At 44.8% G+C, this 19,242-nt stretch overlaps 1 pseudogene; it reads left to right on the top strand.

Annotated features, from left to right (window-relative positions):
* The first annotated feature begins 18,397 nt into the window (after positions 1 to 18,397).
* LOC134952061 (5S ribosomal RNA) lies at positions 18,398 to 18,516 on the top strand (annotated as a pseudogene).
* Positions 18,517 to 19,242: the final 726 nt, after the last annotated feature.

The following is a 19,242-nucleotide window of genomic DNA, read 5'->3' as shown; positions in this document are numbered from 1 at the left end:
AAGAAAGAATGGCTAACTTCTACCCCAAACCGAAAAAATGTACTAATGTAACACTCAACCTAACAACACACAGTATCCACTCAACCTTCTACCTTGACTACCCACCCGCCAGGGTGGTGTTGCTCTCCCGGACCGGGTGATCCAGCAGATGCATATAGTCAACAAAGGTGAGCGCACCAAACAAACTCAAAATAACCATTAAACATCTAGCTATGATTTAAAAACAGGTAACCTTTCCCACCAAAGCAAAGTTGCTGCTCCCAGTAACTTTGACCCGCCACCAAAACCTAACGCACTGAAGACACCCCAACAAACAGATCCTCCAAAAAGATACGTAAACCTTCCCTATCCAAGTGTGCACCATCAGGCCAGAAAAGATAGTGATACCTAAACCTTATCCTCTCACGCGGAACCACCACACCACCAGCCTCCAGTACCCATTTGGCCACAGCTGAGTTAAGCTTTTTCCTGGCCTCATCAATTGCCCTACATTTCTTAGCTCCTCCCCAACACAACCTGGGCACAATAAAAGACCATATTAATGTGCAGGAAGACCACACCCTCTTGCCAGAAGCAGTAAGTAGCTAATCCCCGAGTAGGATGGACAGGGGAAACAAACACCAAGCATAACAACTGAACACGAGACATGCAACTTAACCCATTGTAAACATGAACACAAAAGAGCAGGCCTAATATAATGCTTATAACAGGTAGACCTCCAATGACCCAAAACTTTGATATCATTGATGGGCAAACCCACTGCTGCCGCCACCGTGGCCGCACCTATATGAAAGGAATGAGTGCCAAAGTCACGAGGGGAAAGGCCAACGCTGGCGAGGACGTGACGCAGCATCCAACTAAACGAGCCATCATAATGTAACAACCAAGAACCCTCCGAGGAAGGCCTGACCAAAGCATAATGAACAGCCAGAGACACTGGGCAGACACTCAAGGAAAATAAGGGACCCAAGGAAACCCATTTCCACCGAGACATCTGATCCATCTTAGACCGACAAATCCGACACCACAGTGACCTATCGTCAATAAGCACGTGCAAGCGAAGCAAAAGTGCATTAAACCTTTTGGAGGGGGCAACCAGCTCCGAAACCCAAAAAGCACTGTGGTAAGGAATAGAGAAAGCCAAACGAAACAGCATGGACTCAAAAGCCGAGTCGGCTATGTTCTCAACCACACCCAGCATAGTGGGGAGAAGTGATGCATCAAGGGGACCCCTGCTATCAGGGGGAACATGGTCCACACGTGCCCAACCTTTCAAGGCTTTCGTAATCAGAAAGCTATTTGTAAAATATTGAGCCCCTTTAAGCTTCACAAAAAAGGAAATGCCTGCCAGGTGACAGGAGGTTACTGCTCTGGATCTCCAGAGACATAGAGCTGCCAAATAAAAGAAAGCATCTGGCAATGCCTGCTCCTATCTGAAAGCCCCAGCCCCTCAGAGAACGAGACCCACTCCATCCAAGCCTGGCGATATGCCTGAAGTGCAATCAGGGGGATGGAATGCTCCGCTAACCCCTCTAATCTGGCTCGATCACCTGCCAAACATAAGAGGGGCAGAGAACCCCAACAATATCAGCAAGTGGTGCAAGCACGCAAATCTTTTCTCATTGGCACCTAGATAACGCATCGGGCATGCCATAATCCACCCCTTGGACATGGTGCGCCCAAAAGAGCACATTGTAGCGAAAGCATTGCAGTGTCAACTGAGCCAAAATGCTCAGTACCAAGAATGATTTGGCCTGCTGATTATTGATCGCGTGTACCATGCCCAGATTATCACACCTGAACAGGATGCTGCGATCGTGTAACTGTCTGCCCCAAACTTCCATGGCTACCATGATAGGAAAGAATTCCAACAGCAAAAGATCTTTAGTCAAACCCTTCTCAGTTCAGCACTGTGGCCAAGAAGCACCGCATCAAGAACTAGCTAGATAACAGCCAAAACCCACAGACCCTGCTGTGTCCGTGAATAATTGCAAGCTAGAATTATTGACTGTAGGAGTGAACCAGATCTGAACATCATTAAAGTCATCCAGAAATGAAGCCCAAACCGTCAAATCCCGCTTTATCTCTGAAGATAATCTAATCAAGTGATGGGACCTCACGACCTCAGTCGTAGCCCGCTCCAACTTCGAACAAAAGAGTCTGCAGGCAAAATTCAACAGGCCCAAAAGCAATTGGGCCTGCCAAAGAATAACCTTAAGTGCTGCCACACACTGCAGGATGCACTCACGCATCTTCTCCACCTTATTATGGGGCAGGCTGCAACAGCCCACCGCAGTGTCTATTTGGATCTCCAAAAAATACAGACATGACACAGGGCCCTACATCTTCTCAGCTGTGATCAGGATGCCAAAATGATTTGAACAAGGCCCACAAACTAAAAAGGAGCTCTGAGCAACAATCGGAACCTGCCAGGCCAATGCAAATGAAGTCGTCGAAGTAATGGGTGAGACCCCAACCTCCCAATGAAAACTCCACACACCAATGCAAGAAGGAGCTGAACTTCTCAAAAAAGGCACAGGAAAAAGAACACCCCATTGGCAAGCACTTGTCAATGAAATATTCGTTCCCGATGTGGAAGCCCATAAAGCTAAATGAATCAGGGTGAAGCGTGAGCAGACAAAAAGCTGATTCAATGTCAATCATAGCCGTGAGGGCCCCAGGCCCGTAGCCCTGAACCATATCCAGAGCATCGTCAAACGGCCGGTAGACCACCGAACAATACTCAGGTAGAATGGCATTTTTAACAGAATGCCCTGACGCGTAAGAAAGATGTTGAATGAGCCTTAACTTACCTGGAGCCTTCTTCGGAACAATGCCCACCGGAGAAATAACCAAATTCTCCAATGGGGGTTGCGAAAAAGGACCTGCCATGCAGCCAAGCTGGATCTCCTTCTCCACCTTGTTGCGTATTACCTCAGGAAAAGACTGGGCCGACTGCAGTTTCCGATAAGAGCCAACGTGACCTTCACCCTGAACTGGTAACCGAAAACCATAACTAAAACTCTCAATAAGGAAATGCGCTACATCTTGATCCCCATACTAAGACAACCATTTAGCATAGCCCCTAACCGTACTGAGGTAGGAGCCCTACTTAGAGGACACCGCAGCCGCAGGCTTGGCAGGACCGGTAAAGCCTGCCTTCGGGGCAGTGCGCCCATCTCAAAAGCAGTTGGAGACGGTGTGGGACCCACCGCAAAGCAAGCAGAGGTGTCGAAACCGAGACCATTGTCCGACAGGACATGTGGAATTATTGAAGGCAAAGCATTTGCCTTTAGCTTTACCAGACCCTTGTAAATGAGTAGGTGTGCCAAAACACTTCGCCTGGGGAGCCTCCCCATAGGTCCGCAACATCCCCGGATTAACCGGCGCAAAGTCCTTGGCAGCCCGCGGGACCTCCTTCTCATCCTGCTGTGCCCTGGAAACATCCATCCACACTTCAACGTCTTTACAACCAAAGTCTATGACATGCAAACAATCCTGCTTGCGTCTAAACTTGTCATCGTATACCCCCCAGACAACCCCAGAATACGTGTGCTGCATATCATGAATCATGTGTACATAGCGGATTATGTTAATGTGTTCACTCGGCTGATCCTCCAGATAACAGTATTCAAAAATTCAGAATCTGGCCAACCAAGTATCGTAAGACTGAAAGGCTTGCACTCCAATCCCCCTTTTCGCTCTAACGGCCTTAAATTCCTTCTTGGCTTCATCGGTCAAAGTGAACACATACACATAGTTGCTTTTTTGAATTTTCTTACGCCAATTCTCACTCAGCCTGCACAACACGGGCGTGTAGTCACAATGGACGACACCTGGCAGGTTTCGTACCTTCTGTACCCTGCGGGAAATCTCAGAGGCCCTCTTATGCTTGGTGCCATGTTCGCGTTTGCCTGCTTCCTTCTTCGCATATCTGGATGCACGTTTGCGGGCCAGCACTGTGCTACTGACTGAATATCTGAGCGAAGAGGAAGAGGAGTTAGCCCGAGAGAAAGAAGAGCACGACAGTTCCCTGACAGACTCACCGGACTCCTCACCTGATGCGTCCAGCCGACCGTCTGCAGATGCAGAATCACCCTTGACATCCAGCGTCTCACCCAAGTCCTCCTCGTGATCTAAAAAACAAGGCAAATCCAACACTGGAGCCCCAGAGCTGGGAAACAGAGAAGAAACCGACACAGCAGGTGACGCCCTATTCCACGGATTGGACCTAAAGGAAGCAACTCCAGAGCCCTGCCCCCTACAGCCAGAACCGCCTGCATTCAGCGCCATGGCTGATACTAGAGGGGTGAGAGTGGCCGCCATAGAGGAAAAAGCTGCAGACAACTGGGAGGGGTCAAATGCAGAAGGTGAATAACCAGTGGAGGTGCCTGCCCATTGATTCGAGGGCATCCGTGAACCCCTATGACCACGACCCATACAAAATCGTAATCAGTGCAACCAGTCCCCAGGTCAAAGAGGTCATGGGGGTAACAGCTGGTCACAGCAGCATTAGGAGTCATGGGCCTCCCCTAACTAAAATGGCTGCCATCCCACACTGCCCCATCCCTGTCAAGGGGTCCCCTGCCAGACCTACCAGGAGCATCACTCCTGGCAAAGCTACGCTCAGACCTACTGCGCCTCTCCCCAGGGAGGCATCATCACTGGCCTCACGGCCCCCTACAGCGGGGTGCTATCTCTGCGACCATAAGCCATCGCACGCCTGCCCCGCATGTGTACCTGTGCCGAGGCTCTAAGTGGGGCACAGACAGTGGCATCCAACCATCCACCAATCTGCTGCCGGCCTTGCATGCCGTGCTCTACTCCCTGCTGCAGTGCCAGATGCAGCAGCAGAGGTCGAGGAACCCGTGGCCGTCTGCACACCACGCGGCTGTGCAGGCGAGGACGCTGCAGGGAGGGCAGGAGAGGACAGGAGGGGATCGTCAAGGGCCGTGGCTAGGCCATCAACAGAAACTGTGATGTACCGGGTCGGGATGCATGCAGAATGCCGGGGGCGTGACAAATCCATGAATCAGCAGCAGCAGGGGAGCACTGAATATATATATAAATAATACAACCCTAGCCTCTCTTCTAAAATTATATATGCATATATTTCATTGTCATTTATTTTGAGTCACACATTTCTTAGTAGTGATGCCCAGGATTAGAACCCATGTCCTGTTACTCTGCTGAAAGCAGACACCTTACTAATAGAGCTATTTCTTCCTGCATGGCAAAATATCACAGACAGGAGCACAATGCCAGAGGACTTACCCTGACTCCAAGAACAGGAAAAAGAGGAAGCTCTTCCTCTTCTCACCTCATATCAAGCAACTAGCTTCTACTAACTCATATCCCTATTGGATGGCTAGTCACCTGTTTCCCACAAGGACATCCCCAACCTATGGATGGATGTTTAACCCTCTCCACTCCTATTTCAGTCATTTTGTTCTTCACCTCAATATTCCTAATTATATATTAGGTGAGGTAAGAGTTACCTATCTGGCAACACCAGAAATATTAGGTAAGAGTTACCTATCTGGCAACACCATACCAGTGACGTGCGGTGAGGTCATTGGCTGGGGAGGCACATATTTTATATATATATATATATATATATATATATATATATATATATGTGTATACACACACACACACACACACACACACATTATAGCACACAGAGTGAGCCGAAATTCACATTGAAGCACACTTAATGATCCGAAATTCACATTGTAGCACACTGAATCATCCGAAATTCACATTGTAGCACACTGAATGATCCGAAATTCACATTGTAGCACACTGAATGAGCCGAAATACACATTGTAGCACACTGAATGAGCCGAAATTCACATTCTAGCACACTGAATGAGCCGAAATTCACATTGTAGCACACTGAGTGAGCCGGCATTCACACTATACCACACTTAATAAGCCGAAATTCACATTGTAGCACACTGAATGAGCCGAAATTCACATTGTAGCACACTGAATGAGCCGAAATTCACATAGTAGCACACTGAATGAGCCGAAATTCACATTGTAGCACACTGAGTGAGCCGGCATTCACACTATACCACACTTAATAAGCCGAAATTCACATTGTAGCACACTGAATGAGCCGAAATTCACATTGTAGCACACTGAATGAGCCGAAATTCACATTGTAGCACACCGAATGAGCCGAAATTCACATTGTAGCACACTGAGTGAGCCAACATTCACACTATACCACACTTAATAAGCCGAAATTCACATTGTAGCACATTGAATGAGCCGAAATTCACATTGTAGCACACTGAATGAGCCGAAATTCACATTGTAGCACACTGAGTGAGCCGACATTCACACTATACCACACTTAAGCCGAAATTCACATTGTAGCACACTGAATGAGCCGAAATTCACATTGTAGCACACTTAATGAGCCGAAATTCACATTGTAGCACACTGAATGAGCCGAAATACACATTGTAGCACACTGAATGAGCCGACATTCACATTCTAGCACACTGAATGAGCCGAAATTCACATTGTAGCACACTGAGTGAGCCGGCATTCACACTATACCACACTTAATAAGCCGAAATTCACATTGTAGCACACTGAATGAGCCGAAATTCACATTGTAGCACACTAAGTGAGCCGGCATTCACACTATACCACACTTAATAAGCCGAAATTCACATTGTAGCACACTGAATGAGCCGAAATTCACATTGTAGCACACTGAATGAGCCGAAATTCACATTGTAGCACACTGAGTGAGCCGACATTCACACTATACCACACTTAATAAGCCAAAATTCACATTGTAGCACATTGAATGAGCCGAAATTCACATTGTAGCACACTGAATGAGCCGAAATTCACATTGTAGCACACTGAATGAGCCGAAATACACATTCTAGCACACTGAATGAGCCGAAATTCACATTGTAGCACACTGAGTGAGCCGACATTCACACTATACCACACTTAAGCCGAAATTCACATTGTAGCACACTGAATGAGCCGAAATTCACATTGTAGCACACTAAATGAGCCGAAATACACATTGTAGCACACTGAATGAGCCGACATTCACATTCTAGCACACTGAATGAGCCGACATTCACATTCTAGCACACTTAATGAGCCGAAATTCACATTGTAGCACACTTAATGAGCCGAAATTCACATTGTAGCACAATGAATGAGCCGAAATTCACATTCTAGCACACTTAATGAGCCGAAATTCACATTCTAGCACACTTGATGAGCCGAAATTCACATTGTAGCACACTTAATGAGCTGAAATTGTGACAGCAGGGACAGCCAGAGTGACGACAGGGAGAGAGAGAGAGAGAGAGAGTAATGACAGGGAGAGAGAGTGACGACAGGGAGAGAGAGAGTGACGACAGTGACATCAGGGAGAGAGTAACGACAGGGAGAGAGAGTGACGAAAGTGACAGCAGGGAAAGAGTGACGAGAGTGACAGCAGGGACAGAGTGACGAGAGTGACAGCAGGGAGAGAGTGACGAGAGTCACAGCAGGGAGAGAGTGTGTGACAGTAGGGACAGAGACAGTAACGACAGGGAGAGAGGGTGACAGCAGTGGAACATTACCTGACTGTGGTCACCGGAGGCACCCATGGGCAGCGGCGGTGAGGTCCCGCTGACGGTGACTGCCATTTGTTGCAGATGGTGGTGGGTGGTGGGTGGCTGGAGGCGGTGAGCGGCGGGCGGCGGTGAGTGGTGGGTGGTTGGAGGCGGTGAGCAGCGGGTGGTGGGCGGCTGAAGGTGGTGATCGGTGGGCGGCTGGCGGCTGTGAGCTAGTATATATATATATATATATATATATCGATGTGTGAGGAGCCATGTGAATCATAGTACCATATCATCGCAGTGGATCAGCAGCCAGCAGGACTCTCCTCACCTCAGGTGCTGCTGCCACTGTTCTGTGTGGCTTCCTTCAGTTCGGGACGCATGGGTGCCGGGGTGGCGCTCCAGTGATGTCACACGTCCTGACATCACACTATATTTGCGGTGCAGGGAAGCCAAGGCTAGTGAGACAGCCTTCCACTGTGCCGGCATGACCAGCGCACAGTGGGGTGGGTGGTCGCAGCCGCACGGGGGGGGGGGGGGGTCGCAGCCGGGGGTCTCTGATGTACTGAGCGTCCCTCCCAACAGCTGCCGCTGGCCACAGCGCACTCAATTAACTGATTACACAGTGAGGTGAGGTGACACTGTTCGGCCTGACCGCCACTATGCCCGCACCGCCTCCGCATATGCCCGCCCCGCATCCACCCTGTGATGATTGACAGCGGCTCCAGTGACGGAGCCGCTTGCCAATCACATCTCTCCTCACTGACAGGGGCGTGCTTTCATTGGTGAAAGCACTCCCCTGTGTCACAGCGGCACTTCTAATGGTGCCGCTTCTTCACTGATTTCATACGAGCTTCTTCAGCCCGCAGCATGGCCCCGCCCCCCCGCTTTGTCCCCTGTGCCATTGACTGCTGGAGGCACCACTATCGGTGCCTCCCAAAGTCAATGTACAAGCCAAATTGCTTTAAATACTATGAAGCAGATACTTATGACACCGAATGTGTCATAATTATCTTCTTTATATTATTTTAATCATTAATGGAATCACTAATGGCAGGGGAGGCACTGCCTCCCCTGCCTCCCCTGACTGCACGTCCCTGCACCATACAGTAGTCAGTTCATCACAGTAACTACCATACACTATACCATGACAGATCATTCCTGTGACCAATATACAATACATAGTGAAAGAGCATCCAGTGACTGCGATAAATTATGACGGAACTGGTGTTCCCAAAATAACTACAGCTGAGTAGTTTGTCCTTTATCTCTTTCCACTTATTATCTATCCAACGCTTCATGCATCTCCCATTTAATGAGAAAAGTTTTTCAGCAGAGACTGTTTTCTTACTTTCTTTTAGAAATGTTGATCAAACTATGATCCTAATGTATTTCGCACCGAGAACTTTATTCCTCTATGTACTGTATTTGTATTTATTCATGTGACCTGAAGTAAAACAGCTATTATTGCAATAGAACAGCAGTCAGCTCTTCCACAAACATCATACAGGCAGTTTCTAAATCTCAGCAAGTACTGTTGTGTCAAATAAACCACACAGGAGTAATTTACAGCTGGATGCTGAATTGTAAATCCTACAGACTTGTTCAGTTTCTAACTTACCATGAGATTGCAAATTGATGATCATTGTGCATTGTTCTCTGTAATTCATGTGTCACAAGATAAAAAGGTAACCATAAAAGGCAGAGAAAAGCATCATGTACTCCTCTTTTCAAAGTTGTTGTTTTTTAAATTGAATAGAGCTTTTCCCATTTTCTTCAAATATTTTACACTTAGGCTCCTGACTTATATACAATTGTAATTTATAATTGTAACTTTGAAACCCGGTATACCATACTGTATATTGGGGTATGCTTTTATTTCATGTGTCATACTGTATATACAGTAGGTGTTACTTTGTATGCTTTTTAATACATTGGTTTACTTTTGCTTAAGTGTTTTCAACATCTTGTGCATCTAGTATGCACAACCTGCCAATATTTTTTTGTATTTAGGTTAGAGTCTAATTAGTGGGAATATTAGTGGAATTAAAAAAAGGGGCAGGCTAGATGGGCCAAGTGGTTCTTATCTGCCATCAAATTCAATGTTTCTATGTTTCTATCACTAAGGCCAAACACATGCCACTTAACAAAGACACCAATGGGCCTAGTTGCACACTGCTGCAACAGTTTTAATTTCTTTTGTCATTGTGACCTCTGTAATTTTATGCTGAAACTAGCATTAACCCTTCATGTGGTATACAGCTGTGCATTTACTTCAAATGTACAAGTTCTAGGACACCCACTTTGAGAGTCTTTAGATGCAACCATTGGACTCACCATCAAAATTTGGCCATGCCCCTAGCTGAGAGACGGGAGCTAGCCGATGCTAAACTGCATGGTATTATTAAAACAGGAAAGAGGAAGCTAGATTATTAATGTTCTTACCTCTACTTACTTTGGCTTTACAAATGCTACATATGGCTTGACAACTGTTAGGGTTTAGGTCAAAACAATTCCACACAAATGAGGTGGATTTTTTGGTCTTATGCCCAAGCATGATAATGATGATAATGGAATTCTTCTTATCACCACTCTTGAACCCACTTGAACCATATAAGTCTCCATTTATAAGAACAAACAATAAATTCCCTTGCTGTCTGCACAGACAGAGTTGCAGAGCCGGGGAACACTGTAGGCATTCTCGCAGGATGTGGCCTGTCTGCCTCGCTACAGCCAGGACCTGGCTTACCCGCGATCATTGCTGTGGACCTCCGGTGATGGGCACTGGAGCTCACGGACATCTGAGGGCTGACTAGGAACTCCACTTATGAGTCTTCTGGTGGCTCTGAACCTCCGCTGCCACCGCCATATTTATGTTGCTGCAGCCTATCTCCATAGTCAGGTTATCTCCATAGTCAGCCTGTCTCTACATTAAAGAAGCTGCAGCCTGTAACCAGGGAGCTGCAGCCAATCTTCATAATCAGGGTGCTGTGGCCTGTGTCCATAACCGGGTTGCTGCAGCCTGTCTCCATACCAGAGAGGTGCAGCCAGTCTCTGTACTTAGGGGACCACTGCCTTTGCCCATCTTCAGGGAGCTGCAGCCTGTGTCCTTCATTAGGGAGCTGCAGTCTGTGTCCATAATCAGGGAATTGTGAGGCTCTCAGTGCTCCCTGTGCTCCTGCATGCCCATCCTCATCTCCGATGTTATTTCCACTCTCAAAGGAACCCCCCTTTCCTACACACCTGAGAGTTAGGTGCCGGACCGGACCTTGTCTCCGCTGTGCCGGTGCATCCTTACTGTGGGTTATTCCAACTCTTGGAATTGCTGGTCTCCCTGAGAGTTACCCATGGGTAATACTGCCTTATACAGTCGACAGGGGCTAATATCTACTCTGAGGCACCACACCCGCACTGATGCTCCCCTGGCATAATTGCTGTCCCCCCACTAGTGCTATTTTTCTAGACCTTCTTCCCTTCCCCACCCCTCATTGTGCCACTTAGTGGACCTCCTTGGCTCTAGTACCCACTGTCATAATGAGCCGAGCTGCCACCAATGCTAAGAAACATGTGGGAGCCAATATTACTCACCACTTTTCTAAAAACGATAAATCTCTGAATTTGTGTCCTTCCTCCCCCAAGCCCTCCCAAAGGGATAAAGAAGACCTGCTGCCTCCTATCCTGTCTACTAAAGAAGACATTATGGCACTGCGGTCTCTCATCGTGCATTTTAAAGAGTCCCTGGAATATAAGTTGGACAAAGCTGTATCTTCTATTAGATCTGATCTTTCGCAATTATCTACCAGAATGTCTAAACTAGAATTGTATCAGGACACTCTCCAAAAGGTCCAGAACGAGACGTTGTAGGATGTAGATCACATTATTCAGGATTTGGCAGATCTTGCGCTAAAAACGAGGATTTGGAAAATCGTGAAAAGAGAAATAATCTCAGGATCCATAACATCCCAGAGTCCATTTTGCCGATGGAATTGGAGACTTACCTACATGGAGTGTTCACTCACTTGCTGCCAGGTATAGGCACTCGTCAACTCCCCTTGGAGAGGGCCCATAAAGGCCTTCGAGATGTGGACCCACCGAGGTATGTCATCACGTGTTTCTTGAGTTTCAAGGATAAGGAAATGGTTCTTACTCCGATGAGAGGCAAGCTCTTTATCCTTCACGACAAAGTTAAACTAAAGTTCTATCAGGACTTGGCCCCTATCACCATCATTAAGAGAAGAGAACTCAGAGATCTTACGACCGTCCTCCGCAACCGAGGGATCCGCTACCGCTGGGGTTTCCCCATTAAATTGTTAGTGGACATCAATGGAAATAATGTTGTAATTAGGGATCTCAGGGAAGGGAAAGACTTTCTCTCGCAACTGGAAGACTCAAGTCATTCTCGTGTTTCCTCTTCTGCTACTTAAAGAATTAATTTCGCATGGTCCCGATTTATGCACATTGTCCTTTTCCTTGCATCTTTTCCCATGTGTGCACAAGTAGACTTTATTGTATTTTATATTGACTTATACCTATGTACCTATTGGTGAGTACTTATTCTCATCCCATATAATGCTACCCTTGAAAGCCATAGGCGCAGAGGTAAAAAAATCTTTTTTTTTGTTGACATGGACTCTAGGCAAGCCGATTGGTATTGTTCTTGTATTGCTTAGGTGGTGCTTTCTGATGTACATTGTTCAAAGACCGCTGTCTGTCTCCCCATGTCTCGACCTTTTTCTACACTCTTTTTTTTCTTCTCTTCTATATTGGATAACCATTCTCCTTTCCTGTCCTTGCCTGTACTGATATTGGTTATATTTGTGATTTTTGCCTCCCTTGTACTTTAATCTGTTACTTTGTTATTAGGAAACTTTATCCCTCATATACCTAGGTCTGTTTTGCTGTTTCCTATATTGCTTCACCTCTGGAGGGTCTTGACCATCTATTTCAAAACCCACACACACTCCTTTAAGTACCATCTCACACACCTACATCATTGAATTACACACCCGTTCCCCCAAACTGCCTTTTGGGGTAAATCAGTCTTAGTCCTGACTCACCTCATTTTGGACCCTCTGGTCCTGAGCTCTGGGTGCATCTCCTTCCGCTGGTCACAGGAGACTTCCCACCTAGACCCTCTCTCCTCCATCTCCTCTTTGTCCCCCTTTTTTTCTCTCTCTTTTTCGTATTTTGCTGTCAGCGAATTGGGAACCCCATTCTTCTCCTCAATCAAAACAGCTACTTCTTTAATATTTTCGATTATGTCTATCCCCTTAGCCACTATGAATGTTAAAGGTTTGAATACCCCTCAAAAACGTTCCACTTTATTTTGTTTTATCCAACGTCTAAAAGCCGGGATTGTTTTAATCCAAGAAACCTATTTCAAGGCCAACTCGCACCTATCCCTTTGCACTAAACGATTCCCTAATGTGTTTTACTCCTCCAGCCAAACTAAACACAACGGGGTCGCAATTCTGATACATAGTAGAATCCCCTTCACCCTTCACTCGGTCTATACGGACTGTGACAGTAGATATATTATTCTCAAGGGATTGCTGGGCCATCTAGAATGCACTATAGCAAATTTATATGCACCTAATTCAGACCAGGTCCCCTTTTTCATTGCTTTCTTCTCGCAGTTAAACAAGAGAAGAAAAGGTTACTTAATAGTCGGCGGGGATTTCAATACTATTCTTAACCCTATACTAGATAAAACACACTCCACTGCCCACACTGAGCCCACCCCACCTACTCATTCATTGAACAAACATATTGACACCTGGCAAGCCCTCAACTCCTCCTCCAGAGACTATATGTTTTTCTGAATACCGCATCTGTCTTATTATCGTATCGATATGTTCTTTTGTTGCACATCAATTTCTAAACATATTTCCTGTTCTTCAATCATTCCAAATACTTATCCTGACTACTCGATCTTAACTACAGCCTCTCGCCCATCATGGCGCTTAAAAGAAACTCTACTGAAAGTTCTCCAATAACAAACTACAACTAACTCTGCCATTTCAGACTATTTCTCCCTCAATGTCACCGACTCCGCTTGCTCTCCCCTGGTCTGGGAAGCTCACAAAGCTGTAATTAGAGGTCACATTATTAGCTACGCTTCACATAGAAATAGGGATCATAAACAAAAACTGACTTCATTGACTGCTGAGGTTCACAGACATGAAACATTGCACAAAACTAACCCATCAAACATGTTATTCAGGCAGCTTACTTCTGCCAGGGAATCTCTAAATGCCTTGTTATCCGAAGGTACCGAAAGAGCCTTGCGTAGACTGAAACAACACTTTTATGAAAAAAGTAATAAAGCTGATACGCTTCTAGCTAATAGACTGAAGGCTCGCAGGGCTCTGACGGCTGTCTCAGCTATTAAGGACGACAAAGGCCTTCTTTACAATAATCATTCTACTATTAACTCCCTTTCTAAGACATATTATGAACGCTTATACAATCTGTTGACCTCATCGCCCCCACAGCACAAGAGTACTACCTCTTCTGATGAATATTTGTCTTCGTGTGACCTTCCTAGCATAGATCCTGATACTTCCTCTAGCCTTGATAGGCCCATAACTGACAAAGAAATTATGTTTGCTCTTCAAACGCAAAAATCGTCAAAGGTGCCGGGGCCGATGGCTTCCTGGTGTCTTATTACAAAACATTTCAGTCCTCCTTAGTACCTCACTTATCAAAGATGTTCAGTCTGATATTGGATGGTATCCCATTTCACCTGAGCACTACTAAATCCACCATAATGGTCATCCCCAAGCCTGATAAAGACCCTCAATTGGTCTCCAATTAACACCCCATTTCATTGCCTAATACAGACTTGAAACTTTTGCCAAAGTTCTTGCCAATAGGTTAAATTCAATTCTCCCTTCACTGATTCATCCAGACCAAGTGGGTTTCGTCCCATCCCAGCAAGCATTGGATAATACAAGGTGCACAATTGACATCATTCATTACATTAATGTTAATAGACTCCCTTCTATGGTGCTTGCACTGGATGCCAAAAAAGGTTTCGATAGGGTATCTTGGCCCTTTATGCTCCAAACATGCAACAATTTGGTTTACAAGGGAAATTTTTGAAGGCTATAGAAGCTTTATATCACAACCCCTCAGCCATGGTTCAAGCGGGAAGTCTCCTTTCTAAACCCTTCTTAATCACCAACAGCACTAGACAGGGATGCCCTTTATCCCCCTTCATCTTTTCACTCATAATAGAACCACTAGCTTGCCGTATACTTAATAACCTGGACATCACTGGGGTCTCGGTCAAACAATCTCAATACACTATCGCCTTATTTGCCGATGATATTCTACTTACGTTGACTAAGCCTCTAATTTCGCTTCCCAATTTATTTTTTTAACTCTCCCTATATGGGAAACTCTCTGGTTACAAAATTAATAACACTAAATCTGAGGCTTTACCGCTTCATATTCCAGACCACACCACTACACTTCTAAAGACAAATTTTGATTGCCATTGGAGAAAACGCTCTCTAAAATACCTAGGGGTATAGATCACAAATTATTTAAATTCCCTCTACTGCGCTAACTACAGTATCCTCCCTTGCTCAGGTCTATCCATAAAGACATTCAGCAATGGCAATCATACTTTATTTCCGGGGCTGGTTACATTAACGCAATAAAAATGAACTCACTCCCCAAACTCTTATATCTTTTTCAAACCCTACCAATACAGGTCACCTCACTCACTCTCACTGCCCTCACTGCTCTGGAAACTCATATGGAATCATAAAAAATGAGAATCTAACATGACATATTGGCCAAACAAACTCCTAATGGTGGACTTGGGCTACCTATTCTTCAGCAATATTTCCATGCAACTTGATTGAGTCAGCTGGTTGCTTGGCATTCCCCATGAAAAGTCAAGTGATGGGTTAATTTCGAGAGTGATTTAGTAGGCATATACTTGGTCTCATACCATCCATGGCTTCCATGTAGACACCATCCTCAATTTTCTTTCCCCTCCCCTTCGATAGAGATTACCCTCCGAACATGGGAAAACCTCAATTGAAAACTCAAACTATCCTCATCTCCCTCCCATCTAGCTCCCCTCTGGAATAACCCTGATTTTTTTCCAGGTCTTTATCCAACAATGGCCCGATTCTGGACCTCGTGGATGTGACCAGAGTCCACCATGTAACGGGTGCTTTTGCTCCTAAATCTTTCACAGACCTGCAGGAAAAGCATGGTATTCCCACTTCTTTACACTACCAATATTTACAAATATGCCACTTTGCGACCACTCTTTGCTCTTCTCTATCACCCTTGATTACCAATCCGATAGAAAGGTCCTGCATATATCAACCTAATGACAAAGAGGTTATTTTACATCTATATCACTCCAGTCTAACCAAAGACCCCCCCCCCCCTTCTTGAAAAACATGAACAAGACTGGAAACTTGATCTGGGACAACATTTTGAGGAAGATGTTTGGGATTCGATTCGTACTGCAATATCAAAATGTTCTTTTAGTGTTGCTGTATGGGAAAACGTCTATAAAGTATATACAAGATGGTACTTAGTGCCTGGACATCTTCATCGTATCTATCCCAACTCTTCTAATTTAAGTTGGAGAGAATGTGGTTTGCAGGGTACATTTTACCACATCTGGTGGTCATGCTGTACTGTGTCCCAGTTTTGGAAATGGGCATGCTCTTTAATTATACAACTGATTTCTCTTCACTCGCCCCTCACTCCCACTAATTTACTCCTCTGTGCCCCTATGGATCATATCCCTAAAGACTACAACAAATTAATTCTCCACATCTCCTGTGCTGCCAAGTACCAAATAGCCCACAACTGGAAAACCCACAATGGGCCTAGCCGCTAAAGAACTGCTGAATAGAATCTGGTTTATAGCCAAAATGGAATACATCACTTGCCTCCAGAACAATACAGTACAAAAATGTCATTCTTTCTGGCAACCCTTGTACTCCCACCATAATGTTGACCTCCCGGGCCTCATTTAGTTCCTGCCAAATCTGCCATAAATTGACTAAATATCAATATACGTGGCTCCTAATTCGTTGATAGGTCTTTCCTTCTTTTTTTATATTTTTTATTTTTATTTTTTCTCTTCTCTTTCTACTCCTTCTCCCTACCACTCCTTTCTTACCCCTTGCTCTGTCCTATTGCCATGTCCTATTGCCACATTACTTGTCCTCTAGCTAAGGCCATCCACATCTGCCACACTAATTTTCTGTAACCAACTGTCTGAGATGGATTTTGCTCTGTCCCTTCTGAGTACGATATTTTCAGTACAGATTTATGGCCCCAATGTCAACAGGCCTAATATGATAACCAGCCAGACTTTAATCCTCCAACTATAAAACTTTTGTCTCACACTCCTTAGACATATTTCCCTTTGCCTATAATACGATCACATCGGTGATCGGTTACCAGGAAACGCGGTGGAAGTGGCAGCCCTAACCTCCGCCGGGCCCCGGTAGATCTGGGTTATGTCTGGGTATGGCCCTAATGTCAACAGGCCTTATATGATAACCAGCCAGATCTTAACCTACTACAAAACTTCTCTCTCATGCTCCTCAGACATATTTCTCCCCTGACTACGACACGATCACAGTGGTGATCGTTTGCTAGGCAACGCGGCGGAAGTGGCAGTCTTAACTTCCGCCGGGCTCCGACAGGTTTGGATTACCAGGGAGCAGACCAAAATAAAAACAATACAATCCGTTACCTAGCAACAAATGGAAGTGATGTCTCACCTCTGCTCCTGCGGGAATTATGCAATACCTCTATCAGAATATGAATCTGACGTATTAGTACGTCAAGAACGTAGGTAATTCCCTCCCACCTTTTAACTAATACACCCAATCAAACACCGCATTGATTGATCACACCCCTAATACAGGGGTTCTTAAACCACTCCAGACCTCTGTCTGGTCACAATTGGAAGTGAACAAGCCCATTCTAACGGGGGAAACGCATCTTCCTCTTCACGATTCTGGAACATCTTATCCATAGCAGGTTACTGACCCCAGCCACAGGTCTGCCCAGGGACCTGGGCAGCTACTGGTATCATTCATTAAGTTTGATAGACTACTATACAATTTTGTGGGAGGTATTTATCACCCATTAATACCTAGGTATTTTGTACAGCATGTATTGACTTATGTGGCTATGTGGATTCTGATTGTTACCTGCATACATTATTACCTTTTTCAAGCAAAAAATAAATTATAAGAGATCCAATGCAATAGTGATAGAACTACCTTTCCTTCCTGTCACTTTATTCTCTCATGCTTATGTGAATCTTTATCCGCAAAAATTGGATCTCTTTTCAATTCCAGCCTGGGCCGGGCCTATTTGATTGCATACATCTGTTTTAAATGAACCGTATTTTGCTATTTTCTTTGTGTCTCTATACAATAGGGAATTTCTCTTTGTGATCAAAGCACAGATATTTGACACAGGGAAAGTTTGAATTTATATAGAGTATATTTGTGTGTTCCGACAACCAACTTTCCTAATTTCCCTGGTCCTGATGGATTTATACCTTTAAGCTTCAGGACAATATTGATCCTGTGAGGGATATATCCTAGCAGTGGCAGCATTTGGACACTCTTTTTTGTGGAATTTAACATTTCACCCCATTTTCCTACCTTGCTATTTTCCGGGACTCTCATCCACAATTCCAGGATATCCCTGGTCTAACGTGAACAGCAGATCCTATACTCACTTGCTATACACTTTGCTCTCAGGTGCACTCTCATTAGTGCATCAGCAACAAATATATACCATTTATCTACTACCATACCCCACCGCCTGTGCCCAATCTCACCCGATCTTGGAAGCAAAACGGTGGAGGGCTAGGTCAGTACCTGGATGGTGACCACCAGGGAATACCCAGTGTTAGTAGTATGGCAATGGGTTATTCCGACTCAATGCACTAACAGCAGGATCACCAACATCTTTTCTCTTTTTTTCATTCTCATATATTTATATGCCCTGAAAACAGGATTATTTCCCGTGTGGAAAATCATAAATTTCAAAGTTATTATCTATCATAAGAGAATATGCTATACTCTAATCGGGTTCATATACTGTGATTACAGTTTATTTGCATGATCAATTTAGATCCTCATTAAAATACAGGCCGTGCTTGTACTGGTGTGTTGGAATATGGATGTGATACTGTCAGTGTGCACATCCTTCCGCCAATCTATGTGGATATAGATAAACCAGACTACAATATTTTATTTTATTTTTTACTTTTTATATAGGTATATTCACCTATATTACTACTGGGTTACAACAAATGTATTTTATTTGATATAATAATAAAAGCTATGTTTTAATCACTCAATATATACATATTCACACATTATTATTATTATTATTATTATTATTATTATTTGTGATAATCAAGAGTGCGCCCACACAAGAGTCTTCTTTCCCTTTCCCCATTTACCATTAGACTACAATACTGACTCTGGGCACACCACCAGAATAAGTTAATAAGGAATTATCCTGATAGATATCTGTTATCTCTGGTAACTTCTATTTGTGGACAAAATTATATCTGATTGGTGTGGAATCAACCACCCCCTGTTTTCCTTCTGAGTTCACCTTCCCATTTACTTGACAG

The sequence above is a fragment of the Pseudophryne corroboree genome, chromosome 1, assembly GCF_028390025.1.
Source record: "Pseudophryne corroboree isolate aPseCor3 chromosome 1, aPseCor3.hap2, whole genome shotgun sequence".
Taxonomy (NCBI): Eukaryota; Metazoa; Chordata; class Amphibia; order Anura; family Myobatrachidae; genus Pseudophryne; species Pseudophryne corroboree.
Note: the sequence above shows the minus strand (reverse complement) of the source record. Positions and strands in the feature narration are given on the sequence as shown.